Below are 27,921 nucleotides of genomic sequence, written 5' to 3'. Positions count from 1 at the left end.
AGCCATAAAAAGGAATGAAATCTTGCCATTTGCCAAAACATGGATGGACCTAAAGAGTATAATTATGCTAAGTGAAATAAGTCAGACACAGAAAGACAAATACCAGACCATTTCACTTACATGTGGAATCTAAAACACAAAACAAGTGAACAAACCAAACCAAAACAGACTCATAAATGTGGAGAATAAAATAGTGGTTGCCAGAGAGGAGGGGGTGGGGTATGCAAAATAGGTAAGGGGATTAAAAGGCACAAACTTCCAGTTATAAAATAAATAAGTCATGGAGATGTATGACACAGCATAGGGAACATCGTCAGTGGTACTGTAATAGCTTTGTACGGGAACAGATGGTAACTAGGCTTACCGTGATGCTCATTTCATAATGTATTTAAATGTTGAATCACTATGTTGTATACCTGAAAGTAACATAATATTGTAGTCAACTCTATTTCAATTTAAAAAAGAAATAAAGGAAACAGAGAAGAGCTGGCTTTGCAGGAGCAAAGGGTGTGTACTGAGAAGACTCCAGAAAACAAGGAGACTAAGCATGGTGGAACGAGATAACAGGCAGCATCAAAAAGGACAGACAGAGACATGTGGATTCCGAGGAAGTAGCACCACATTGCTCAACTCCAAAGGCAGCATCTGCATTGCAGGCAGTGACTGCCCTGTGCACACAATGCAAGGGAGTGGTGGAATCTGCTTCCTGCAGTTGTACAACAGAGGCCTGAGTAGAAGACCCTACAGGGTCCCCGTGGTTTCACTGAGCACCTACTATGCACAACATCCTGAGCTGGGCACATGTTCCAGAACCTGGGGGAATTCAAGGCACATGGTGCTGCTATATCACGTGCCCCTTCGTCCCAACACTGATCCACCACTTTCCCCTGGCTAGCCCTCCCACTTCCTTCTGCTCTCAGATATGGCTTCTCTTCCCCCAGAAAGCTCTCTCTGACATCCAGGTTGGGTTTATTCATTCAGTCCCTTGACAGACTTTTGTTTCTCCCCTGCTAAGTGCCAGGCGCTGTACTGAGCACACAAGAGGTGCCCCTGCTGGGGGCTCCCTCAGCATCACATGACCCTCCTGTATCATAGCACTTACCACACTGTGTTACAATAGTGTATTCACTGCTATGTCTCTTCTACTAGACTGTGAACTCCTTTAGACCAAGGATTCTATTTTATTAAACTGTGCCTTTCTAGAACATCACCTGGCATATAGTACCTGTTCATTAAATGTTAGCCAAAATGACTACTGAATGAAGAGGTGAATGAATAAAGGAATAACAGATGAGCATGCAATCTACCAAAGGACTTGCATGTACACAGCTAACAGTGGGATTGGCTGAAACAAGAGAAGGCAAGGACAAGGAGACACAGGGTCACCTTGGTCTCAAGATTCCAGATGTGAACATCTGTGATATGGGGGAGGGCCATTTTGACATTCCCTCACATTACTCCAAAGATGCAAATGAGCCCGTGTCTTGATATAATGCAGTCCTTAGTCTGTGCTGGGGAACAAAGGACCAAAGTTTTAGCTATATGTTTGGGGGAGGAATTGTGTTTGTCAATCTAAACTTTCAAAAATGAATAACATGATGTAACAGAAAAAGCAGAGCCTTACTGCTGAGGAAGGCTGAACTAGTGCCAAACTTTTTCGCTGCCACTTATTACTGCGTGATCTTGAAAGATGACTTTATCTCTCTGAGGCTCCATTTCCTTATCTGCAAAAAGAAAACAATAATGGAACCTAGGAAAGAAGTTTCTTGGGAAGATGAACTCACGCCTGAAAGGGCTCAGCTTGGTGCCTGGCTCCGAGGAAGTCCTCGGTAGATGGTGGTTGCAATGGTGACGGTGAAAATTAAGATGAAAGGTGGGGGGGGGGGGCGGGGAGCAGAAGAAAAAGGGGGTGTGGGGAGAAACAGGAGTGGAGGAGGAGGAAGGCCATGGAGTTGATGTGCAGACTAAGATCCCGTATTTCAACCTGCCTAGCACATGCCTGGCACGGAAAAGCATCTCAATACCTGTTCGTCATCTTTCCCTTCTTCCTCCTTACCTAGGTTACAAGATAGCACTCCTGAGACAGATCCCAGAGCAAAGAAGAAACAAACTTGTCAAATGGTTCTTCAACCTCACAAGTTCTCAGACAGAGGCAATGGCACCACCTACTGCCCAGCAGAGGCACTGCCCTTGCTCCTCCAGAGCTGACAATAAGTGCAAGAGCACGGGTTGGGGACAGAAGGATGCCGTGCAAAACATCGCCTCCAAAATGCTCTGCCCGTTCCCTATCTCGCCACTTTTCCTCTCTCCTGAAAACATGCGTGAAGCAGACAAATGTTCCCCAAATTCAGTTATCTCTACAGAATCCCACTTTCCAGATTAATATCTGCAAGGGGAGGGTCAGGAAAAGGGTGGAAGCCACATCCAATGAGATTCCTGAGCCGTGGTCTCCAGTCCTGTCTCCCTGTTTGCTAACCCACAGTCACGCTAACCACAAACACTACCTGGCTTTTAGGGGTTTCTGGGCTGTCTCTCTTCCAGGAAATCACCTGCTCACTCCCTTCCCCTATCCTTCCCTGTTGAAATGCTATTCATCTCTCCAGCTCTCATTGGCTTCCCTTCCTTTAAGACAACGCCTCGATGTCCTAACACAGCCCAGGAGGCCCCAGGAGAACTTTGCACTTGACGCTTGCCGAGCCCCCCTTTCCCGGCTTACTGATGGACTTACTCTCACTCATTCTGAGGGGTTCACTGTAGATGTCACAGCTGAAAAGCCTTTCCTGGACCACCCTCCCTGAAAGGGTTAGCACTACTTCTCTACTTCCACAATCACCATGTTTTGGAGTTGCTTATGCTTATTTCTCTTCCATGAGACCACGACCATGAACTGTGTGTAGCAGGGTCTCTGTATCATTCACTCTTCTATGTCACACAGAGCACAGAAGCCCTTCAAATAATATTTGTTGAAAGAGCAGAAGAATTAATCAATTAATTAAACAATCAACAAACCATCGAGTAGAATGCCTGTTCTAATGATGTCTCTGGCACTTACGTGACTTTTGGCCAGTCTCTTCATACCTCTTGCCTTAGTTTTCTCACCTGTGAAATTGCAGTAGTGAAATTTACTACCAGGGATACAGCAGTGAACCAAGCAAAATTCCTGCCCTTGGGAACTTACATTGTAGAATGTTGGAGAGGGACAAATTAACAAACAATTACAATACAAGATAATTTTGCAAGCCCACATGAGGGAATGGACCATTCTGGGATTAGGGAAGTCTTCCCAGAGGATATGACAAGTAAATATCTAGAATGACAAATGGTGAATGAATGCAGGGCAAGAAAATAGAGCAGAACAAGTGTCATGGTGACTGCCACATGGGGGTAGGGGGATGTCACATCATGTCAGAAGTGGCCTCACTCGTAAGGAAGTGAGGACGCAATAATGCAATTAATTGGGGACAAGGCTTGCCAGGCAGAGGGCAGTGCAAATGCAGGTATTAAACCAGCCCAGGTGATGGTATCCACTGGGGTCCCTTTTATTCTTTCTCTTGCACTTTGTCTTTCATTCACTTTCCCAGGAAAGGATACAAGAAGCTCCTGCCAAAGATACAAACTGCACCCAAGAGCAACTTCTATCCTCAGACTCTGACGTCTTCCTACATGGCCAGCTGGGCTGAAAATCAAGAAGATAACCTTCAAGTGCCCTTTGCCTCTTCTTAGTTCACCCCCTTGAGGGGGTGACCGTCAAGGATTCAAGGATGACCCCTGGCTATCGCTCTGGCAACCAGCAGGTTCAGGGCTGGCAACTTAGGGCTTGGTGATGCCTCTCATTGAGATGGAGAAGAGGAGAAGAAGCAGAGTAGAGAAAAATGACGAGTCCTGTGTCCTTTTCATCCATCATGGACTGTCTTACGCTTTGTTAGAAATCAATCAATAAGGATATGAAGGAATCCATTTTTTGTGTAGTTGAAAAGAAAAACTTACCTGTATAAATAATTAGAGGACATTTTGAAGCAGGACATTAGTTGCAAAAGGATATGTTTGCTATTGATGACAGGTACAAGTGATGCAAAACAACTTGAAGTTATGGGAGCCGGAGTAGTAAGGTAAAAAGACGGGACCATGAGTGACCTTTGAAGATTTAGTTGAGTGGCAAAAAATAAGGGGATGAGAAAACTGTGACCAGGTACACTATCTAAACAAAGCCAGTTGCAAGGATGAGGCGGGTGTGCTTGAGAAGCACTCAGAGAAATGTATAAAAATTGCCTGTAGCTGTGGTCCAGGGTGCACTGAAATTGAAGAAATCACAATATTGAGTGAACATAAATTCTGGGAATAGAAGTTGTACAAGATGGGCAACATTGTTTTTCCTGCTGGGTTTGGTAGAAAGAACATGCATTTTGGAATCAGATAAGCTCGTTTTCATATGCTGGGATCATTGCTAAAGAGCTTTATGATGGCAGGCAAATGAATTAACCTCTGTGAGTCTCAAATTCCCCTTGTAAAAATGAGAAAAGCAATACTTAACTTGCAGTATTCTTTGGAATGAATGAGATGGTACAGAGTAAATGCTCAATATATGTTCATTCCTTTCTGGTGCTATTTTTTAAGTAATTTTTATTGGAGTATGGCTGCTTTACGATGTTGTGTTGGCCTCCACTGCACAACAAAATGAACAGCCATACACATACAGATATCCCCTCCCTTTTGGACCTCCCTCCCATTTAGGTCGCCACAGGGCATTAGGCAGAGTTCCCTGTGCTATACAGTATGTTCCCATCAGTTGTCTATTTTATACACAGTATCAATAATGTGTATGTGTCAACCCCAGTCTCCCAATTCCTCCCACCCCATCCCTTTTCCCCTTGGTATCCATACATTTGTTCTCTGCGTCTACGTCTCTATTTCTGCTTTGCAAATAAGATCATCTATACCATTTTTCTAGATTCCACATATATGTATTATTATACGATATCTGCTTTTCCTTCTGGTGCTCTTTTTGAGTCTCTATTCACCTAACTTACCCAAATGAAATATTTGAACAGGGTATCTGGATTCCATGCAATATGGAGCTGATCCCAATGTCCACTGACACTAAAGAAGTTTTTCAAGCTCAAGGGTTGTAGAAAGAAACCACGATGAAGTAACCTATATGCAGGGCTGACAGACAGATAGAGATAAAACTGTAATCTTGAGCATGAATATGCTGTAAAAAACGCAAATAGCATATGAGAATGAGAACCTGGTATGAATCACCTGCTGGTTTCTCCTCAAGAACCTGTACCCTTAGTCAGTATGAGGAGGGCACAACCTGCCCAGGTCCACGTCTATTTCTGCTGCTGCCGCTGCCCTACATCTCCCTAACTGCTACCGTGTCCAGGCGTCAGTACGGAGTCCAACTGCCTCCGAGTCAGCCCTGAAATTTACAAGCTTTCTGCAGCTGAGGAAGGAAATGATATTTTGTTGCTCTTGCCTCGACTGTTGTGGTTATGTGAAATAGATTTGCCCTTCATTCCTTTCTTTTTTCTAAATTTATTAATGTGCTTATTTAATGCATTCCCTTTGATCACTACACCTATTCATATTCACCCAACTGCGTGCCGCCCCACCCCATGGGCAACTATGTGTTTTGTGTTTAAAAATTTTTAAACACATACTTTAGCATATGTATGTTTCATTAATGGACTGCATGATGACACACTTGGTCATTTTAAGCTCTTCTGCCTGCTTCTTGACTTCTATCACTAGGCTATAAGCATCTCAGAGATGGGCCCAGGTCTTATTCATCTTTGTCTCTCCAGGATTTAGAACAGTATCTGCAAAGTAATTCTCAAAAAAGTCATATAGATTCAGATTCTACCAGGTTCCAGAGACCTAAAGATTACACACCTATGAAATATTGACAGCACAATTCAAGATGATTTAATTATGCCTGCTGACACAACTTGTGAAAGCATTACCCAAACTCTGTACAGCCTGGATAGTAAGAATCAAGCTGGGCTCCAACCGAGGACCTCGGTACAGTGCAGTGATTATTATTCTTATTATAAATGTTACCACTTGATTTTTTCATTCCAACCTTTGTTCCACATCAAGTCACCTAGGGTTTCAAGGCAAGAATGCTGGAGTCCTAAGACCCATGATTAAATATCACCTACTGGCTCTATCAGACAGCTTTCTTAACTTCTTTATGTGGCCAGACCTTAAAAATGAGGGAGGAGGAAAAGACACATATTATTATAAGGATTTGTATATAACAGAGCTGAAACATCAAAGTAAAAAGTTATTAGGGATCCCTAGAGAAGTGATAGCTACTTTTCTCAACTCTCAAGAACCATGTCATGAATAAGTGTGTGTCTGGGAGTGAGTGTGGAAGCACAGGGGTGTACGAAGTATATGGGCCTGATATTCTGCCAGTCCACACTGCTATGACCACGCAGGTTGTAAGTACTGAAAAATTTCCAGACTAGTTGATAAGTAGCCTCCAGGCCACCCCACCATGTTCCTAGCCCAAAGTCCTTTATCTGTCCCCTGGGGTCTTCACAGGCTTTCAGGCCTTCCTGCAGCTCAGCAGTGCAAGTTCTCCAGCACCTGTTCACGTGCCAGTGTTCCTGCTTCTGTTCCAGTTAATCACGTCTCGGCTGAGCTGGCTCTTGGCTATTTTAGACACATGTGCGTGCAAGTGTGTGTGTGCACGTGTCACAGTGCCTCTGTGAACCTCTCTGCCTTTCTCCCTCACTCTCTCTGCTTCTTTCTGCACAAGTATTCCATTCTTCTCTAACACAAGGATTCAGGTACTTATTCTTTTCTTAAATTTTTAAAAAAATTTTTGGCCTCTCCACACGGCATGTGGGATCTTAGTTCCCAGACCAGGGATTGAACCCTCGCCCCCTGCCTTGGAAGCCCGGAGTCTTAACCACTGGACCACCAGGGAAGTCCCTTCATTTGCTTATTCTTGGTTGTTCCTCACTATACCCTCAGCTTGCCCAGAGCCATCCTAACCTCGCCATGCCCTCGCCAAATCCTGACCCGTCATTTCAGCTCCTACAGCTAACTTCCAGTTTCAAATTCCTGGTGGCAGTTACCCAGACTGACCCAGTTAGGTTTTCCATTCAAAGTCACTTCACCGACTCCCAGACACCTTGACCTGGCCGCCAAGATAGCAGGGGGATGGGGGGACAATGGTTCAGGCTCCCTTGGAAGGGTATGGGGGTGGTTTTGATCTTCACAGAATGGATAGTTTTTGTAGGCATTAATTCTGAATGAATTCATAGGAGTTCACCTGAAAGGGTCTGGAACATGATAGAGAGCCAATAAATCGTTTCTGAAACTGATTCTGTGAGAAGCTAAAAGTTAGTCAAAGACCAGATGCACCACCTGACACCTGGGACACTGAGTTTCATGGAGTCTCTGGGCTTTTGGATCTCACACAGCAGAGGGGAGGAGTAGAACTGCTGCTTGATGAGACTGTTGTGAGTCTGAAATAAGACATGCTGTGTGTGTGTGTGTGTACGTGTCTGTGTGTGTGTGTGTACATGTGTGTGTGTGTGCGTGTAGTGGTGAAGGATTGGGAGCAAATCACTCAATTGCTTACATCAAACCCTTCTGAAAAAGTGGAGTGGGGATTATTGGAAAATGGAAACAACTCACAGAATCTCAGGCAAGACCAACCCTTGTATGGATCGGAGAGGGACCCTCACCTGAAAGGAGGCCTGTGAGGCTTTCTTTATTTTTATGGAAGGATAGTTTGTTTACAATGTTGTGTTAGCTTCAGGTGGACAGCAAAGTGATTCAGATATATATTTCAGACTCTTTTCTATTATAGGTTATTACAAGATATTGAACATAGTTCCCTGTGCTACACAGGAGGACCTTGTTGTTTATCTATTTTATATAAAGCAGTGTGTATCTGTTAACCCCAGACTCCTCATTTATCCCTCCCCCCACCTTTCCCCTTTGGTAACCATGTTTGTTTTCTATGTCTGTGAGTCTGTTTCTCTTTTGTAAATAAGTTCATTTGTATCATTTTTTAGATTCCACGTATAACTGATATCACATGATACTCCTCTTTGTCTGACCTTCTTCAGTCAGTATGATAATCTCTACGTCCATCCGTGTTGCTACAAATGGCATTATTTTGTTCCATTTTGTGGCTGAGTACTATTCCATTGCACATAGGTATACCACATCTTCCTTAACCATTCATCTGTCGATGGACACTTTGGAGGCTTTCCTTCAGAGCAATGCCATAAAATGTGGGTTCCACCCTAGTTTCACATTCCTATAGGAAGCACCTGATTGGCTCAGCTTTGTCTCTTTCTCTAAACCAATCGGCTATGGCCCAGGGACAGCAGTTTGGGGAGGGAAGGAGTAGGGAGATAGAGCTTGATGGCTGGAGCAATTGCTATGGATGCAGATCAAATGACATGAAATCAGCTCACTCCCTGACACATAATAGGCATTCAATATACTAGTATTGTGTGACAATGCTCTGCAAATTGTGAGGCGCTCAGTATTTTCCTGTATGCCTATTACACTGCTGACCCTGTGCTACATTCCAGAGGGGAGAGAGAAGTAGAAGACATACCCTATCTTCAGGGATCTTACAGTCTTGATGAAAAAAAGGATAGTACATATCTAAGGGATTGATTCTATAATACAGATCACAAGTGTCAAAAGAAACAGTGGAATATCTCTGAAAAAGAGACAAGGGTGGTGGTAAATGAAAGAAAATTCCAAGAGACAAATAGACGTTTTGTAAGAAAAATAATTTGGAAACAATTGATTTTGAGACTAGACTGGAAAGTGATTTTCTGTTCCTTTTCCTGAGAAGTCTCATATCCATAGTAAAAATAGACTTATTTATAAAGCCCTTGATTGCCTTGTGTATACAGCTAAGAATATAAAATAGGAGAAGGGTATGTTCCATTTTGACAAATGCAGAAATAATACGGAAAATGTACTGATCATGCCTCCACTGCTCCCTCTGGATCTTTTCTGTTCTCTCTGACTCACTGCCTTGCCAAGCAATTTAGTTTTATCCCCACGAATGAAGCAATTTACATGATTTGAGTTTGGCTTTGTTTGTGTGTTACTGAAAAATCTCCTATACCTTCACCATCAATTATCTTGAACAATATCATAAGGATATTTGAAAATAAATTTAAGAAAAATATATCACAGGGACTTCCCTGGTGGCGCAATGGTTAAGAATCCGCCTGCCAATACAGGGTAGATGGGTTCAAGCCCTGGTCCAGGAAGATCCCACATGCCGCAGAGCAACTAAGCCCGTGTGCCACAACTACAGAGCCCGCATGCCACAACTACTGAAGCCCACGTGCCTAGAGCCCGTGCTCCACAACAAGAGAAGCCACCGAAGTGAGAAGCCTGCGGACCACAACGAAGAGCAGACCCCACTCACTGCAACTAGAGAAAGTCCAGGCACAGCAACGAAGACTCAATGCAGCCAAAAATGAATAAATAAGATAAATAAATTAATTTAAAAAAAGAAAAATGTATCACAAGCACACACACACACACACACACACATCCAAGACCAGACTGTAGTATTAGGAGATAAATTTACGTTCCCACTACTCTAATTCAGGCTCTTTGCCTGTTTATAAAAAGGGAATAGAAATAACTCTTAATATGATAAAAGGGCTGAACTTTGATTATGCACCACCAGCCTGTAGATTTTTGCTGGGGCTATGCCTCTGACCTCCACTTCATATTCTATCTCATGCAGGCATTTTAATATTGCTGCATCCTGCTTTCCTGCAGCAAGAGGCAATTTCATAATGAATGGTCCTGCAGTGCAGCAAGACCAAGGATGCCTTGGACATGACATTTTCAAAAGAGGTGGCTGTTCCACAGCTCAGAGGCTGGAGGGGGGTGTGTGTGTGTGCGCGCGCTACACTGAGACTTATTTAAAGCTCTTTCTTCAGGGCTGGCTGGTCCAGGAAGAATAACTCTGACCCTGTCTTTCCTTTATTTTGCCAAAAGAAAAATGCCCAACATTTTTCATGCCTTATCCTAGGTATTTTATACCTATTAACTCATCGAATCCTCAAATCAACTCTAGAAGGTACACATGATTGCTATCACCATTTTGTAGATGAGAAAACTAAGACACAGAGAGGTTAAGAAAATTGTCCAAATAAAACAGCTGGTATGGTCTAAAGACACAATTTGAACTCAGGTAGTTTGACTCCAGAGCTCATGCTCTTAATCCCTTCACTCTACTGGAAGAAGACATTTGGGGGCCCATCTACACGGACATCAGAAACCAGCAGGTTATTCTGAAAAAAAAAAAACCAATTCAAAATACAACCACAAATTAAAATACTCAACATCAGATCCTTGACTCCAGACAGAATGGCTACACAGTTCAACTTGATCTGGAACTACAACCCTACGCTCTTCTTGCCCCTCTGCCTCACTTGCTATTAATGAACTTGACTCCCATTTGCACCAATGAACTCCCTGCAGTATGGACAGAAGAGCTGTTAACTCACCATATTCTGCGGAGAAGTGACCTCACTTAGGGCATAATGACCCTTTGCGGCTGTCATGGTTATTATTATTATCATATCTTTATGAAGTGTTCATTGTGTGCCAGGCTCTATTCTAAGCACTTTACATGCATTATGTTATTTAAACCATGCCACAACTCAGTGTGGATAACTATTGCTATCCTCATAGTACAGTTGAGAAATCAAAACTCAGTGTCTGAGGATGAAATGAAAGCTTGCTAGTAAAGCCCATTGCTCAGTGCCTGGTGTATAATAAGCACCCAAAATTGTAGCTGTTGTTATTCTCACCATCATTATCATTTATCATTATTACTTTTTTTTTTTTTACTATTGCATTAACTGGTCTTTACATTGCACATAGGAGAACGAGTCCAGGTTAGAACTCGAATCCATGTGCTTCCCAAACCTATGCCCTTCATCATCCCATAAAGTCTGTGTCCAGAAATCAGCAACGAAGATGTGAGAGAGTGAGAGCCAGTACATCTGAAGAGAGCTTAACAGACAGGGTGTGTGCAGCTGGGTGTAGATAAGAGACTCAGGGAAACAGAAATCACCTTTTGTGCATTCTCTTTCCCACTGGAGGACCTAAATGTGACCAACGGTCAAAACTTGGGAGAGGCAGATGTTTAACTCTACTTAGGGTGCATTGTCACATCCATTCCAACCAATAATGGAATGAGATTTCCTGCACAGTAGCCTGTGTTCCTGTCCTTGGAAATCCTGAAGCAGAAGACATGCAGCCATCGTGAGAGGCTCTGGGAAGAGTTTCTGGAAGGTGATGCCATGGAAGAGTGAACCTCAATTCCCCCTCATACAAATCTGAAATTCTACAATTTATAAAGACCCCTGTGCAGCCTAGGAGATTCCCCCTTCTTTGTCCCAGCTCAGGCACCAAGTCTAAAGCCTTTTCTTTTGTTCTTCTTTCATTCCAGCCCTTTCAAGTCTCAGGACCTCAGAAATTAACTAATAAATGAATGGTGTTAATGTATCTGGTTTTCAGTGGATTGATGCTACTCCTTCTAGTGAAAATAAACAAAATAATCAAAAACTTAATTGAGAGGTTTCCCTGGTGGCGCAGTGGTTGCAGGGGACACGGGTTTGAGCCCTGGTCTGGGAGGATCCCACATGCCGTGGAGCAACCAGGCCCGTGAGCCACAACTACAGAGCCTGCACGTCTGGAGCCTGTGCTTCGCAAAAAGAGAGGCCGCGATAGTGAAAGGCCCGCGCACCACGATGAAGAGTGGCCCCCACTTGCCACAACTAGGGAAAGCCCTCGCACAGAAACGAAGAACCAACACAGCCAAAAATAAATATAAAAATAAATAAAAACTAAAAAAAAACCTTAATTGAATGAATAAAATGCATTTATTAAAGAAAATTAGAAAATAGAAGGAAGAGGAGAAAAAGATAATTCACCCATAATTCTTGTTAATATGTTGACACATATTTTGCCAAATCTTTTTGTAATGTTGCAATTTAGAAGACAAATTCTTGAGATACAGACATGGCTCTAAATATAGGAATATTCTGTATAGTGACAGACTGAAGATTGTCCATACTTTCCTTGCAGTACGCCAAATATTGAGCACTTTATTCTGTGCCAATCATTGTATCAGATATTAGCAATATACAACCAAATAGGTCATCAAGATCCCTTCTCCCAAGATGTTCACAGTCTAGTGCAGGAGACCAACAAGTAAACAGAGCCCAATAAATGTATATGTGTAATAAGAGTTGTGGTAACAATAAGCACATATAGTTTTATTCAGTTTTATTTATAACTATAAGCACATATAGTTTTATTTATAGTTTATTCAGGCTCCTAAAAAATGTCCATGCTAACACAAATAATGCTCATAATCACAGTAACTAACAGATTTCAAACTTTTTACACTTATTTTAGCTGGTTTCAACCTTAAAACAATGTTAGAAGTTGGTAAGCATTTTTATTTTTATCTCCATTTTAAAAAGGAAACAAGATATAGGCACCTCTATGTTAACTGCAGCATTATTGACAATAGCCAAGACATGGAAGCAACCTAAGTGTCTATTAAAGATGAATGGATAAAGGTGTGATATATAGATATGATACACACACACACACACACACACACACAAAACAGAATATTACTCAGTCATAAAAAAGATGAAACCTTGCCATTCATGACAACACGGGTGGATCTAGAGGATGTTATGCTAAATGAAATAAATCAGACAAAGAAAGACAAATACTATATGATTTCACTTATATGCAGAATCTAAAAAGCAACAACAACAAAAAAACAAACCAAACAAAATGAAAACAGACTCATCAATACAGAGAAAACAGGTAGTCACCAAAGGGGAGGGACATTGTGAGGACAAAACAGGTGAAGGGGATTAAGAGGTACAAACCTCCGCTTATAAAATAAATAAGCCACGAGGATATAATAAACAGCATAAGGAATATGGTCAATGATACTGTAATAACTTTACATAGAGACAGATGGTTACTAGACTTATCATGGTGATCATTTCATAATGTATGCAAATATCAAATCACTATGGAGTATACCTGAAATTAACATAATATTGTACATCAACTGCATTTCAATTATAAAAAAGAAAGATAATAACCTATAACGGAGAATTAGGTATTTCAGATTATTATATATATAACAATCACTTTGCAGTACACTCGAAACTAACACAATATTGTAAATCAACTATACTTCAATTGAAAAAAAGAAAGGAAAGAAGGAAGAAGAAAAGAAAGAAAGAAAGGAAAAAGAGAGAGAGAGAAGAAAGGGAGAGAAAGAAAAAAAGGAAACAGAAATAAAATGGAAAGACTGTGGGCTTTTGAAGCAACCAGATTCCATCCAACCTTAGATTCTGGCGCTGACTAGCAGTGTGGTCCTAAGCTGATCACTTAGTATATTTACCTACCTCTCAGGGTTGCTCTCAGGTTTACAAGGAATATCTGAAATGTGCCTGACACATGGTGAATATCCCCTAAAATGCATCTTTTCTTATTGACCAAAGCTCAAAATAAGTCAGTGACTTGCCCAAGGTCACATAAGCAGGAACTCTAAATTCTCTTGATTCCAATCCTGGCTTCCTCTGGATGTGTCAATTATAGCACTTAGGTAATCGTCTATTGCTGGCAACGGACAGTGCCAAAAATAGAACAGGTACCACATATGTATTTATATCTAAATATCTACATAGATGCATTTTGCATATTGTTCTTTGTGTCCAACAAAAAAATTACATCAAAATTGTCTGATATTTTTCCCAGTAAAAATCTATTGCCCAAATCCTGTTACACATTCCATGATGTCAACACTGGAGATTACAATTAGATCAGGGCATTAGAACTCATTACACCTGTGGAAAAATCCATCCAAAAACCTGCAAAGTTACTCTGCTCCTAGGATATGGCCCATTTCCCTTCCAGGCTATGAGTCCACTTTCCCATGGACTGAGCTGAAGGGCCCCCCCAAAACCTCTTAAGATACCAGTTTCACATCTGTTTCAGTTTAGTGGGCAATGAGTCCCTTCCACAGAAGATGCTCAACTTCCTTGGCCCCTTTAAAATAAACAAAGCAGGGCTCATGTAGAAAACAAAGGCAGTGAGGGAGAGAAAATTCTCAGTGGAGCAGGGAACTGCCTGATGACCATGAGTCAGCAGGGTAACAGTGTTGTGTAACGTGAAGGCATGATGCTAAAATGAGCCACAGCATCTGAGAACGACCACAGAATCTGGAGCTGCAAGGGATCTTACAGCAGTCTTTTTCAAAAAAAAAAATTTTTTTTTCGATGCAATGCACAATCAGAAACACATTTTATAATTGCTACCCAATGCACACACATAGATAAATAAATGTATAAATAAAACTTTTATGAAATAAGTACTGTCCTTACCATGTGAAACATTCTAATGCTGCCTATTCTAAACCATTCTATTCTTCCTGCTTCCCGATAAATTAATTTCTCAAGATGCTAATGGACCACAACATGTAGTTTGGGAAAAAAAAAACTGATTTGGAGAATATCTCATTCAACCCCCTATGCAATGCCCATGAAAATTCTGAGTCATGTCAGTATGGGGTACTCCTTAATAATGTCAAAGTCATTCAGATAATGATACAACAATAATGGTATTTACAGATAAGGATACAACAATAATGGTATTCAGCTACCATTTTGAGCACTTTTCTACACACTAGGTCCTACACATGTACTCCTCATCTGTACACTATTTAATCCTCACAGATGGTTCTTTATATAAGTCTATTATCACTTCCAGTTTACAGATGAGGAAACTGAGGGATCCACCAAAAGCTAGTGACTTCTCACAAAGGGCCGTCTAACCCATTGGGAGCTCAGTTGCTTGCAGCTGAGAAGACTTTGGGTAGCAAGCCTTTTGTTGCATTTGCTTTACCCCTTAGGTGTTATTTTATCCTGGTACTTAAGCCCCTTTTGGTCTTGCCCCAGCCTTCTGTACCAGGAAGTTCATGTGCATGCGAACCAAGGGCTGGTCCTAGATGATAGTCCTGATCCAACAAAACATCCCTGGAACTGTATCTTCATGCAGTTCACCCCTCCATCTTCAGCCTGTTGGCTTTTCTTATCAGGGTCCAAAATGCTACAGCAATTCCAGGCACCATAATCTGACTTGACTTGCAACTAAAGCAGGAAAAGAGAAGGGGGAAGGTAAAAGGTTTCTCTTCATTATTTCTAAGCTGGAAGACTTTTCTCTGAAAGATCTCAGAATTCATCTGTTTGCATCTCATTGGCCAGATCCTAGTCACCAGCTCACCTAGGATCACTCAGGTGGGCATATTGCCACTTGTCCAAAATCGTGATCCTGTTACTAAGGAAGGGGCCATGGCTGTTGGGAAGGCAGCTAATAGTGTCTGCTACAGTGACTTCTGGGGATCTGGACTGTGCTCAGCTCATCTATCTCCCCACTTTCTCCCAACGTTGAAGTCCCACTCAATCTTTACTAAACTTTTTGTTAGCTCTTTCTGTGTACCACATCTTGCTAATTTTAAGTCCTTTACTCTTGTTCTTCCCTTTGCCTGGAACATTCCTTACCATACCCCATCCTCTTCTGTCTTGCTAATCCCTACTCTTCTCTGAGGTCTTGAGTAAATGTCCTCTCTTTCAGGAAACCATGGTTGAGCAATGGTCTGGTGAGGTGCCTCGCCTACCTGCTCTCTGCTCAGCTGAAATTTACTGAGTTCAGAGGTCATGTCTGCTGTTACATTTCCTGTGCCCTCAGTCCCTACCAAGGTACCTGGTTTTTTATAAATATTGATTGAATGAATGAGTAAAAGTCACAGTTGTTAAGTAGAAAGGGCACTATATTTTAATAACTAATTTGAGCATGAATATCAAATATTCATAAACCACATAATGCAATTACAGGAGTATTTATCTCAATTTTATTCTATTTGAAAACAAGATTCAAAGAAATCAAGTTACATGTTCAAGGCCACTCAGCTGTGAAAGGTAGTGACAGGATTCAAATCCTGGTCTGATTCTAGAATCCAGGGATATTCCACTCCACCACACTGCTGCCCAGTGAGAGATACTACAACCCTAGCCCTAGCTTGTGGTTGAACCTAGATAGGGGTGGACAAATATTTTCTGTAAGGGACCAGATAACAAATATTTTAGGTTCTGAGCCACATACAGTCTTTGTTGTAACGAATCTACCCTGTTGTCATAGCTTGAAAGCAGCCATGGACATTACGAATGTCTTGTTGTGTTCCAATAAAAATTTATTTACAAAAACAAGTAACAGACCAAACTTGGTTCACAGGCTATAATTTGGGGACCACTGACCCAGAGTAATTCCGTCCCCTTGACTTAGCTTTGGATTCTTCATCAATAAATTGATGGTTTGACTTTGATGCAACTTAGGTGACTTTCTACTCCGAAACAATTATTAATTATTGTTCTGAAGCCCAGAAAACATCCTGTTTTACTCACGTTATTAGCAATAGGAAGGATACAGTATAAGGTTTTATTCAATTAAAATATAAACATAAAAAATTAACATGTGTGCTCTAAAAAATATTAAAAAGAAGTACACAGGGCTTCCCTGGTGGCGCAGTGGTTGAGAGTCTGCCTGCCGATACAGGGGACACGGGTTCGTGCCCCGGTCCGGGAGGATCCCACATGCCGCGGAGCGGCTGGGCCCGTGAGCCATGGCCGCTGGGCCTGCGCGTCCAGAGTCTGTGCTCCGCAACGGGAGAGGCCACAACAGTGAAAGGCCCGCGTACCGCAAAAAAATAAATAAATAAATAAAAGTACACAAAGAATAAAGTGAAGTGTTTGCCAACATAAACTAAAAGCACCAAGAAGGGAAAAGTTTAGCTACATATATATTTTTATGTGAGACTTTTTTGCTTTGGCATTTATGATCTATGGGATAACCTAACGCTTCTTTAAAATACAATCTTTCTATTTTCAGCCTCTACCATCTCTTAGAATATAAGTTCCATAATTCTAGTCTTTAAACATGGATTCTTGCTTTTAGAAGTTTGTAATTCACATATGAATAAATGATTGTGAATATGGTCATTCGTTATAAATCTTTAGAAATCCATAAATAAATATTTACTTACATCATAGGATTGTTGTATTAAATAAGATGATGTACCTGGCACAAAACCCGACAGGAAGGAAATGTGTCATACACTGTGATTATTTGGGGGATTACTGACATTATTAAAGTGAGTTTTATTTGATATCGATGGAAGAGGCAATGTCTTATTCATTAGAGCTGTGGTCCTTAACCAGGGGACAATTTTGCCTCCCAGAGAATATACAGCAATATCTAAAGACATTTTTGGTTGTCACAACGAGGGATGCTTCTGGCATCCAGTGCGTAGAGACCAGGGATGCTGGCAAACATTCCCCAGTGCACGGAACTACACCCGACAACAAAAAAGTAGCACTATTTTCAGTAGTGCCAGGGTGCAGAAACTTTGCATTACACTAACACCCTGTGCCTGGCACAGTTCCAAACATAACACAGAGTAGGTTGCCAGTAAATGTTTGTGACTGAGTGAATGGATAACTGAATGAGTGAATGGATAAAACCAGTCACCATCATGATAATATTTTGCTTCTGCCTTGTATCAGTACTTTGCTAAGGAAAACTGAGTCTATTGAATCCATACTCTTTAATTGACATATATATACACTAGATTATACGCTTCATGTCAGCTGAGACCCTGTATGTATTGTTCAAAGTTAAGGCTCCAATGCACAGCACAGTGATGACACATAATGTGTGCTCAATAAATAGCAGATGAATAAGTGAGTAATCAAAGAATAATGGAGGGTAATTCCCTTTACCTATTATACTAAATTCATTCATTCTACCATTACTTTTTTTAAAATTTTTAAAAAATTTTATATTGGAGCACAGTTGATTAACAATGTTGTGTTAGTTTCAGGTGCACAGAAATCAATAGCACAGGGAGATCAGCTCGGTTCTTTGTGACCACCTAGAGGGGTGGGACGGAGATGCAAGAGGGAGGAGACATGGGGATCTATGTATATGTATAGCTGATTCACTTTGTTATAAAGCAGAAACTAACACACCATTGTAAAGCAATTATATTCCAATAAAGATGTTAAAAAACAAAAGACCATTACTTATTGTCCCACCTCTATCCTTAGAGCTGAAATGATGGGATTTCCTTCTCACCCTCCATTCCAGCCCCATCCCCTCCTTCCAAGAGCAGCTTTGCATGTCAACATAAAATTCATGTCATTCTGTTTTTCCACAAACAGGAAAAAATATCTGTAAAGCAAACCCCAGCAGCAAAGTACAGCCCTGCTTGCTCAACACGAACAGGCTGTGTGCATTTTTATGGGGTAGAAATAAATATGAAGATAATTATGCTGAAGGAGCTGAGGCAGACAAGGCAGGAAGGCCTGCTGAACACGTCAGCACACAAGACGGGAGAATTCTGCTGAGCTCCAGGCAGCAAAGGAGACTTCAGGCCCCGGAGGGATGAAATGAGTGTTGTTCAGTGATGGAAGAGGCAGTTAACACAAAAGGTTTTTTGTTTTCTGGTTTTTGTTTTTGTTTCAAACCATTGCCTTAAAGGAAGAAAGAGAAACATTTAGAGAATCATCCATTCTAAAATCTCCCTTCTGGGAGATTCTTTCCCAGGAAATATTAACCTTGGATTTATTAACCCTTGGTTGCCTACAGATGAAATGGAATCCATAACGTTTATGTAAGGTTATTTTTTCAGATCTCTATTTTTCTCTGAACATTTGTTATTAGATTCATGACGAAACAAACAAAAGGGTTAGTAACCACTGAGCCACTGCTCTAGAACCCTTTAATTGTTTCAATTAATGTTTTTGACGACTTAACATGTGCCAAGTACCGTACTTAAGAATTGTGCATGTATTTTCTCCTTTAATTGGAAAAATAACCCTATGAGGTAGGCATTTTTATTGTCCCCATTTTCTGAGGATTAAGGAGGTGATTGGACTTAGACTGAGTGTGGAGGTCAGAACCCCAGCAGTTCCAACCTCACCTCCCACATTTGCTTCAACGATAACTCGATGGTACCACTGCTGACATGGCTGGATTTCATCAGACAACTACCTATGTGGCTTTGGGTGAGTTATTTATCTCCTCTGATCCTCAGATTCTTCATCTATAAAATGGAGTTAGGAATGATAACCATTCCATCAGGTTATCATAGAGGTTACGTATAAAGAGTTTAGCACAGTGTGTGTCACATATAAAGTAGGAAATAAATGGTAACTCCAATATCCCACTACTGAATTTCCTACCACTTCACTTTACAGATAAGGAAACCAAAGCCCAAAGAGAGATGTGACTTTCCCAAGGTCACAAGTCCAGGTGAAGACCATTCAAGGACTGAATCTCAAGTCTCCCACTAACAATTAGGGGTAATTTCTGCTGCACTTCACCTCATCCAGCATCAGGGAGAAATCCTTCTGACAGGGGCCACGCAGAAGTAAGCAAATCCAAGGGCAATCAGAAAAGGTGATCGATCCTCAGTCCAAACATCACTATGAATATTTGCAAACCATTTAAAACGACATTAAGCAGCTACACTCTTTTTTTTTTTTAATTTGTTCACTGGAGGTTGATCTGAGTGAAATAATGAAAGGGAAGAAAAGTTGGTGAGGGAGAGATTGGAGTTCTGTCTCTTTATCAGAAAACTCCTGACAAAATCACTACCTACATCATTCTCTCCATAGAATAGCATGAAAGGATCAAGCAGTCATTGGTTTTGAAAGTAGGCAAATCCTAGCGCCAAACTGAGTGAGCTGTGTGACCTTGAGCAAGTGTCTCAGCTCCTCTAACTCTTCACGACACTCAAGTGTAAAGTGAGGTGAGGCGCTCACTTGACAGTGTTGGCAGAGCAGTTGGATGAGATCGAAAGATACTTTGAAAACAGTTAAAGTCAGGCTCTGAAGTTCAACAGGCATGAGTTCGAATCCTGACTCTTAGCCACGTGACTGAGAAAGGCACCTCACCCCTGTAAACCTGATAATCCTCATCTCTAAGTTATAACATTAGTATCTACATCATAGAGTTGTTTTGAAGATAAAGTACACTGATATACATGTAGAGAACTTGGTAGATTGACTGGCAAAAATTTAGGAGTTTGACAAATGCTAATGAATAAGTATAGTATATTATTGTCCAGCATAACTTTTTACTGAGCAATAGTGTTGCTAACGTCCTCTGAATTGATCTGTACATTCATCCATCAAGCATACATTGAGTAACTACCCTATGCCAGGTTTTGTGCAAGAATTTAGACACTGCCTTTAAAAGTCTAGAACTCATACTTGAAAAAGAAAAGAAACCATACAGAATTCAGGAGGACATAAAAAGTGTCTTAAGTATTTTAAGAACTATCACATAAAAATAGTTTTCATTTCCACATTTCTAGAGAGGAAAATGAGGGCCAAGTCATGAAAAATTAAAAGATGGAACATTTTCATTTCACAGAAGAAAGATTTTTCTACTGATTAGATCCATCTAACAATAGAACTGTTAGTCTTGAAAGGTAGAGAGCTTCCCATTATTGGAAATAATATATTATTTATAATATAAATAATAATTTATATTTTAATATAAACAATATAATATATAAATAATAATGATATATATTACATATAAATAATATAATAATATATATAAATAATATAAAAATAATATTTCATTGTCTTCCGTCCCCCACCAATGGACATACTGGGTTTCCAAATATGTCATGCCACTTCACATGCATCTCTGGGACTTACACATACTCTTCCCTCTGCCTAGAAAGGTCTTCCCCCACCACATACACATGGTCATCTCCTAGTCAAGGTGTGAAGTTCCTGGGACACTTCCCCAAAGTTACCCTATTCTCTGTGATCCCGTGAGAAATTGTGCATCCTCTACAAGAACATTTCCATTGCTTTAATTTTTGTAATCTACGCCATACTCATTTGGCTATTTGGGGAGCCAGGACTATGTCTCACTCCATTTTGTGTCATTTTAGAGGCTGATACTCTGCCTGCACATAAGATCCTCAATCAGTTAAGTGCTGAATGATAATTGGTAAATAACTGTATCTTGAAAACATTAGAGAAGAAAGGTTTTGAATCATCTTAGACCACTTCTACCTATGATCTATGTCAAATAGGCTAGCCCTTTGCTGAGAAAAGATGAAGAACCAGATAACAGGTGACCTCCTGAGTAGAATCAAAGGTTCTTCCCTGGCCAGTACACAGTTCTGAACCTGTTTCCCTGGAGTCTTTATATAACCTGCTTCTTATCATATTTACCTTTTTTCTTATCTGAAAGTGCATTGTAGGTCGAACAGTGGCCCCCAAAAAGATGCACCCGTGCCCCAGCGGCTGTGAATGTGATGTTATTTGGAAAAAGGATCTTTGTAGATGTAATTACATTAAGAATTTTGAGATGAGATCTTCCTGGGTTACCCAGGCAGGTCCTAAATCCAATGACAAGCATGCCTATAAGAGACAGAAGAGAAGGAGACACCGAGGAGAACAGAGAAGGCCGTGTGAAGACAGAAGCAGAGATTCGAGTGATGCTGTTACAAGCTAAGAAACACCTGGAGCCGCCAGAGGCTAGAAGAAGCAAGAAGGGGTTTTTCCCTAGAGCTTTTGGAGGGAGTGTGGCCTGCTGACACCTCGATTTTGGACTTCCGGCCTCCAGAGCTGTGAATACATTTCTGTTGTTTTAAACCCACCCAGTCCGTGGTAACCTGTTATGGCAGCCACAGGAAACTAATACAGGGTGAGACCCCAGATCCGGGCGAAAACAGTTTGGTGGTAAAGTCTCGTACCTGAATCAGAAAAACAGACTTGGGCAGCCTCTCTCCACAAACTACTAAAGTGTGTCTCCAAGTCTCTTACCTCTGAATCTGGCATCCGGGATTCAGCAGGGAGCACCTATTCCATGGTCCTGAGAATGGACACAGGCACTCTGCGTCAAAGCACCAAACCGTGGTTTCTATCAGCATAAAGTCTGGAAACCAGGCAGAGGAAAATGTCTGCTACCTCTGTGCCTGGGGATAAGAGATATCTAGCAGGCAGGAGACACAGAGATTAATGAAATGTAGATTGCTTTCAAGTTCCTGGTGAAGGTATAATAAAGGTCCACAGATCTGGCTTTGAAATGAGCCGTCAAATGGACAGTTATATTAGAAGGAATGTGCTTTTTCTCTGAAAAAATAGAAAAATAAATCCCTTAGCAAGAGCCCCAGGAAAGCTTATTACATTCATAAAATATTTTTCTTTCCTTTTCAGTGCTTGGTAAAGATTAAAATGAGAAGACAAATGGTACTTCATTGCTTGTTATGTGTGTGAACCAAAAAAAAAAAAAATACTGTAAAGATTCAATTAAAAAAATCAATAAAGTTTCTGAAAGAACTATGTAATCTGAAGTTCCCTGGTACAGACTCATAATTTGGAGGTGATACACAGAAGGCTTGCAGAATTACTAATTAAAGAAATTGGCTAAAAAGGAATCATACTTCCCTGAAATGGTTCTGAATCATCAAGTCTAGGGGCTGAAGAAGGGACACAAGAGATCATTTTGTCATCTCCCAAATCAAACACTAAACCAGAAAGATCCTTGTCTGTTCTTTTCCATAAGCCTCCAGAAAAGGAAAGAATTTTCTTTCTCCCTTGATAGTGTAACCAGTCGGTGAGTCACTGAGTCAATATTGAGCATTTATTTAGCACCCAGTTCGATATTAATTGGAAAGAATAAAATTGTTCTTGGCATGACTTGGGTAGGCAGGAGAGACGAGACATTCCGGGAATTCAGCTTAGTAAAAGTTCTCAAGCCTTAGTCCTTGCTGTTCCCATCTTTTATCGTTTTATTAGCCTCCGTTCCTTCGTCAGTAAAATGGGGATAAAATATTGCCCACTTCACACAGTTGAGGAGAAGATTACAAGAAAAACACGGGCTTTGAAGTCAGACAGCTTTGACCAAGATTTAGATCCTAGCTTTGCTCTTTTATTATCCGTGCCATAAGGTCACATCTCTGACTACCTCTCAGCTCAGTTTCCTCATCTGGAAAATGAATGAGCAAAGTCCTACAAAAGGCTCTTGTGAAAATCAGAGATACTTTACACAATGTGGTGCACACACATCTAATATATGAGTTACAGTTGTTAATGAAAAACGCTGCCTGCCGTATCTGTGAACAAAGGATGCTGCAGCCATCAGCCACTGCAGCCACCTCAACTGTGCACCCTGAGGGGATTCAGGATGGAGAAAAGCAGGATACTCGCCCCAGATAGTTAAGGTGCACATCAAAGGAATGATTTCAATGAGCCCAGACTCTTGCATCTTCCCATACATAGAAAAGTGCTGAATTCATTAACTTGAGATATCTGGTTTTCTTTAATTAACAGTTATTGTTTGATGATGTGACTACCTGGTCTTTGTTGCAAAAACTGCTACATATCCAGGCTCCCCCCTTTACCTCTTGAGAGCATTCCCTCAGAGCTACCCGAGAAGCTGTGTCCTGGGCTTAAGTCCTCAGTTTTGTCCAAATAAAACGTAATTCTCAACTTTTACGTTGTGCATTTTTTTCAGTTGACAGAGTTGCTGTCGAAAGCATTTCATTAACTGAATTCTATGTAAATTGTAGGAATCGCTGGCTCCATCCAAAGCTTCCGTTGTCATCCCATGGAATTGGATGGGATTACATCCAATTGTATTGAACAGTCCCAACTTGGTTGGATACAAACATTGAGTTTTCTTGTCTCCGTTCACCACCCCCCCCGCCACTCCTCAGCTCTCACAACCACTGGGCACCTCAGAGCATCTTGCTGCTGGCGTCCTCCCGACCACCTGACAAAGCATCGGATGGTACAGCGGCAATCTGGCTGTGGTGCAAAAGAAACTCGCACATCTTTGGAAGCCAAACAGTGGAAGAATGAGGCAGCTGCACCACCACCCCTCTGACTGGAAGTTCTTTCCTGCTCTCTTTCGCCCGCTCTCATAGGCTCAGGTGAGATCAACAGGCTCACTGCCTAAGCAGACATCCAACCAGGGCATGAGATGTCACGTTCTTCCTCTCCTGCCAGCATCTCTGCTTCTACGAAGGTTCTCTGGAGCCCTGTACCATTTGGGGTGGGGAGAGGAGGTAGAGTGTAAACACTCCAGTCCCTTCAAGGCAAAATTCTCTTCCCCTCTGGCACTGTCTTCTAAAGGATGCTTCCTCCTGTCCACCATTTTTATTTATAGAGTGGGAAAATGATGGGGGTGGCAAGGACAATGGCAGTGTGGCAGGTCCAGTCGAGCTACTTCTTTTTATTTTTCTTTTTACCTTTTTTTTATGGAAGTATAGTTAATTTACAATGTTGTGTGAGCTACCTCTAAATACGCCTGGAAGAGATGTCCTGGCCCCAAATTCTGCTGGCACCTATTTTTTCTTTGTTCTTGGCTTTAGCTCTTAGCCACCAATCCATTCAGGATCCTGTGATACTTGACTCACTCTTAATGCTCTCAAGAAATGTCACCTATGTCGAGTGGACCCAACCACAAGTCCTAAACATTGTGGCACTATCAATATTCTGCTTTGGAAATGGAAGAGGGATGGACATGAAGGGAAATTCATTTAAGGAGTCCTACATCTGACATGTCTATTTTTTCAAATTTTATTTTATTTCTAGCTGCATTGGGTCTTTGTTGCTATGCACGGTCCTTCTCTAGTTGAGGCAAGAGGAGGCTGCTCTTCATTGCAGTGCGCAGGCTTCTCATTGCGGTGGCTTCTCTTGTGGAGCACGGGCTCTAGGCGTGCAGGCTTCAGTAGTTGTGGCACACAATCTCAGTAGCTGAGGCTTGCAGGCTCTAGAGCGCAGGCTCAGTAGTTGTGGCGCATGGGCTTAGTTGCTCTGCAGAATGTGGGATCTTCCCGGACCAGGGCTCAAACCCGTGTCCCCTGCATTGGCAGGCTGATTCTTAACCACTCCGTCACCAGGGGGAAGCCCAATGACATTCCTATTTTTTACTAAAGATTCTTACACCTGAAATTCCTATTTCTTATAAGGTCAATATTATAAAGCCCTGAAATAATAAGTTCAGGGCTAACCTGTATTTGGCCCCAAGTCCACAGAGACATTTAGATTCTTTCGCATTGTCTACTCTCTTTGGTCAGGTTCAACAAATTTAGGTTGAGAAGGCATTTGTTGGCAATTCAAGGGACTGCATGCTTTACCAAATTTTAAGTCATTAACTCTTTCTCCTAGCTTTCAAGTCCTTATCTCTTGCTCTCTGATCAAACTGCTAACAACTACTCAAGCTTTTCCTTATTTGAAGACACTTTCCTAGAACACCTCAGAAAGTTCTAGCAGCTTTAGATTTGTGCTACTATAGTACTTTGCACACAGTTGTATTAAAGCCCGTTAACCTTGATTTTTAGTTACCTGAACATGTGTCTTTCTGCCCCGACAAGAGTCTCCCTCTCTCACCGATGGAGAATGGTTGTCACGGTATACCTGTTACCTAGCATAGGCACTAGGCCTTCCAAAATATCTGTTGAGTGGCCCTCCTTATTGAAGAGAAATTCTCATCAAGAAAAATGGGAAGCCTTAGCAACATCAAAACATACTGCATTGCAATTTCTCTATCACTCTGTCACAGAAAGAAAACAGACTACTTTGATGATATTGATTCTCTACAAAGCCCTGCTGGTTTTCACCCAAAACCCTGTGCTTTTATGGCTGCTTAGAAATTGATTTCTGGTGAGATGTTCGGTGTGTTTGTTTTGCAGTATGACACGCTGATGGATCCTATCAGGCCACACTATCCTGTTTCTCCTTTTGTGAGAATGGGCTTTAAATTGCTCCTTTCACTCACTTTGATCACCTCCCCCAATCTTCATGAATCATTTACAATCATTGCTGGTGGTTGTGATATCCCAACTGGACCTTGGGGAAACTTAACCTTGCTGATTAAAACGCATCCCGCTTATGTAAAATGTAACCAGGATTTCCCCAGGCCGTACCAGCACAGTGGTTAAATCATGGTCATCCTAACACTAATAAAGTAGTATATTTCTGCTTCACAAACTCTGAGACTCCCATCTGATTCAAATTCCTCCCCACCCAGCACTCCTGCATATCACGTAGGGTGTCCCAGATGTTTGCAGACGCATCCTCTGGGCTGCCATGGGGACCCACCAAGTTCCTCCTCTCCTGCTCTCCTGCTCTGATGTGTCCTATTGTTGCTGGTTATGAAACCATCATGAAGCTGCCTCATGTCCTCTGTGGTTCTGTTAACACCCGCTAAAGAGTGGCATCATCTACCACTCTTCCATCTGAGAAGAAAGCCAGTGTAGCTGGATACCAGGTGGCTGAGTTCGCACCGTGTGTGAGAGTAACTCGTGACGTGAAAATGCCCAATTCCTGTGCAGCTCTGTCACGGCAGCCACAAAGCCTTAGGGACTCCACATCTTACAGTGTTTCTGCTGAAACAACTCTTTCAGGTTTTATCCTCAGTTCCCTCTCCCTAGGTTCAGGCGAGAATGTAGTAGTTTGGCCATGAGCAATAGCCATGGGCACTATTCAGAATGACCTTGCACTTCTTTACAAACCGTTGTATTCCAGACAAAACTCTGTGTCTAAACTCTGTCTTTGCTCAGGATGATATTGTCCCCAAGAGACCTCTAGTCTGTCATGACAACAGAATGCTTGTGGGTTCATTCAAGCGGCCTTTAGACATGCCCGCATATATCTGCATCATAGAATGACCATAGTTTGGGATCGAGCTCATGTCCTCCTTACATTCAATAATAGAGAACTAGCACCTACACCTGTACATTGTGTCATCCTAGTCTCCCATCCTATATGCTGCCCTGCTCGTAGATTATAGAAGACATTTTAAATTATTCTGTTTCTGGGACTGCTGTTACCTGGTCAACTCAGTTAGATTCCATAAGAGCTTATTGAGCACCTCCAACATACCAGGCATCTGCTGGCACTAAGACTGCAGAGATACGTAACACCGGAACCATCTACTCCAGGGTTTCCTAGTCTACTGGAAAGCTATAAATAAATATTTACCATGCAGACTAAGAATTTTTATGACAGGGGTTAAGTACAGGTGTCATGAGAGCGCAAAGAGAAGTGCTTTTGTTAGTTTGTGCCTCAGAGGAGGCTTCCCAAAGGGGAAAATGCCCAACTGGAGTGCTGCAGGACAAAGAGGCACCCCCCACACACACCCCACCTGGATCAGGATGGAGGCTGTCGAGAGTGGGGAGAACAGTATGAACTCAGATGCTGGGGCACACAGCCTATGGTGTTCTTGGGGAAACTCCAAGTAACTGGGTATGACTGAATCATAGGTGAAGGCTTAAGGGGGGTGGTAGGAGGTTGTATCTATTTGTAGCTGCTAAGGTTTTAGGACCTTATCTTTATAATTAGTTAAATCCCCAGCTCTAGACCATCAGGACTTGTATCTTCTCTATGTGGTTTTCCAAAAGGAAACAATCCAATTACTTCGTTTGTCCAAAGGTGTAGCTCCTCCAAATAGCACAAATAGAGAGAAGGCAACATTAAATATATTAGGGTTGCCTAAACATTGCAACAAAAATCAAGTTTGCTTACTCACCTCATGGTCCAATACAGGAGACAGGGAGCTCTGTTTCACAGTCATTTATGTACACAGGCTTCATCCATCTTGTGACACAACCGTCTTCAATTATTTCCAAGAAAGAGAAAGAGAGCACAGAGGATTACACAGATGGGGGGTATATGGTTAAGTATGGCATATATCACTTTTGTACACATTCTGATGTGCATAACTCAGTCACACAGCCTCAATCTAATTGCAAGGGAAACTTGGAAATATAGT

The 27,921-nt window shown here is 41.6% G+C and overlaps 1 long non-coding RNA gene across 2 annotated transcripts in view; it reads right to left on the bottom strand.

Moving 5' to 3' along the window:
- Positions 1 to 12,653: 12,653 nt before the first annotated feature.
- Positions 12,654 to 27,921, bottom strand: part of LOC307175790 — a 33,087-nt gene continuing 17,819 nt past the window's right edge. The window contains exons 2-3 of one of the 2 annotated variants that reach the window (XR_013824486.1): positions 27,679 to 27,762; positions 12,654 to 15,206 (exon numbers count right to left, since the gene is read on the bottom strand). This is a non-coding gene — a long non-coding RNA (uncharacterized lncRNA). Of the gene's footprint in view, positions 15,207 to 21,884; positions 22,078 to 27,678; positions 27,763 to 27,921 lie in introns of those variants that run through there. The other variant, XR_013824485.1, reaches the window with a different exon arrangement.

The sequence above is a fragment of the Stenella coeruleoalba genome (assembly GCF_951394435.1).
Source record: "Stenella coeruleoalba genome assembly, chromosome: 17".
In the NCBI taxonomy this organism is placed as follows: domain Eukaryota; kingdom Metazoa; phylum Chordata; class Mammalia; order Artiodactyla; family Delphinidae; genus Stenella; species Stenella coeruleoalba.
This window is presented reverse-complemented; position numbering and strand designations above follow the sequence as displayed.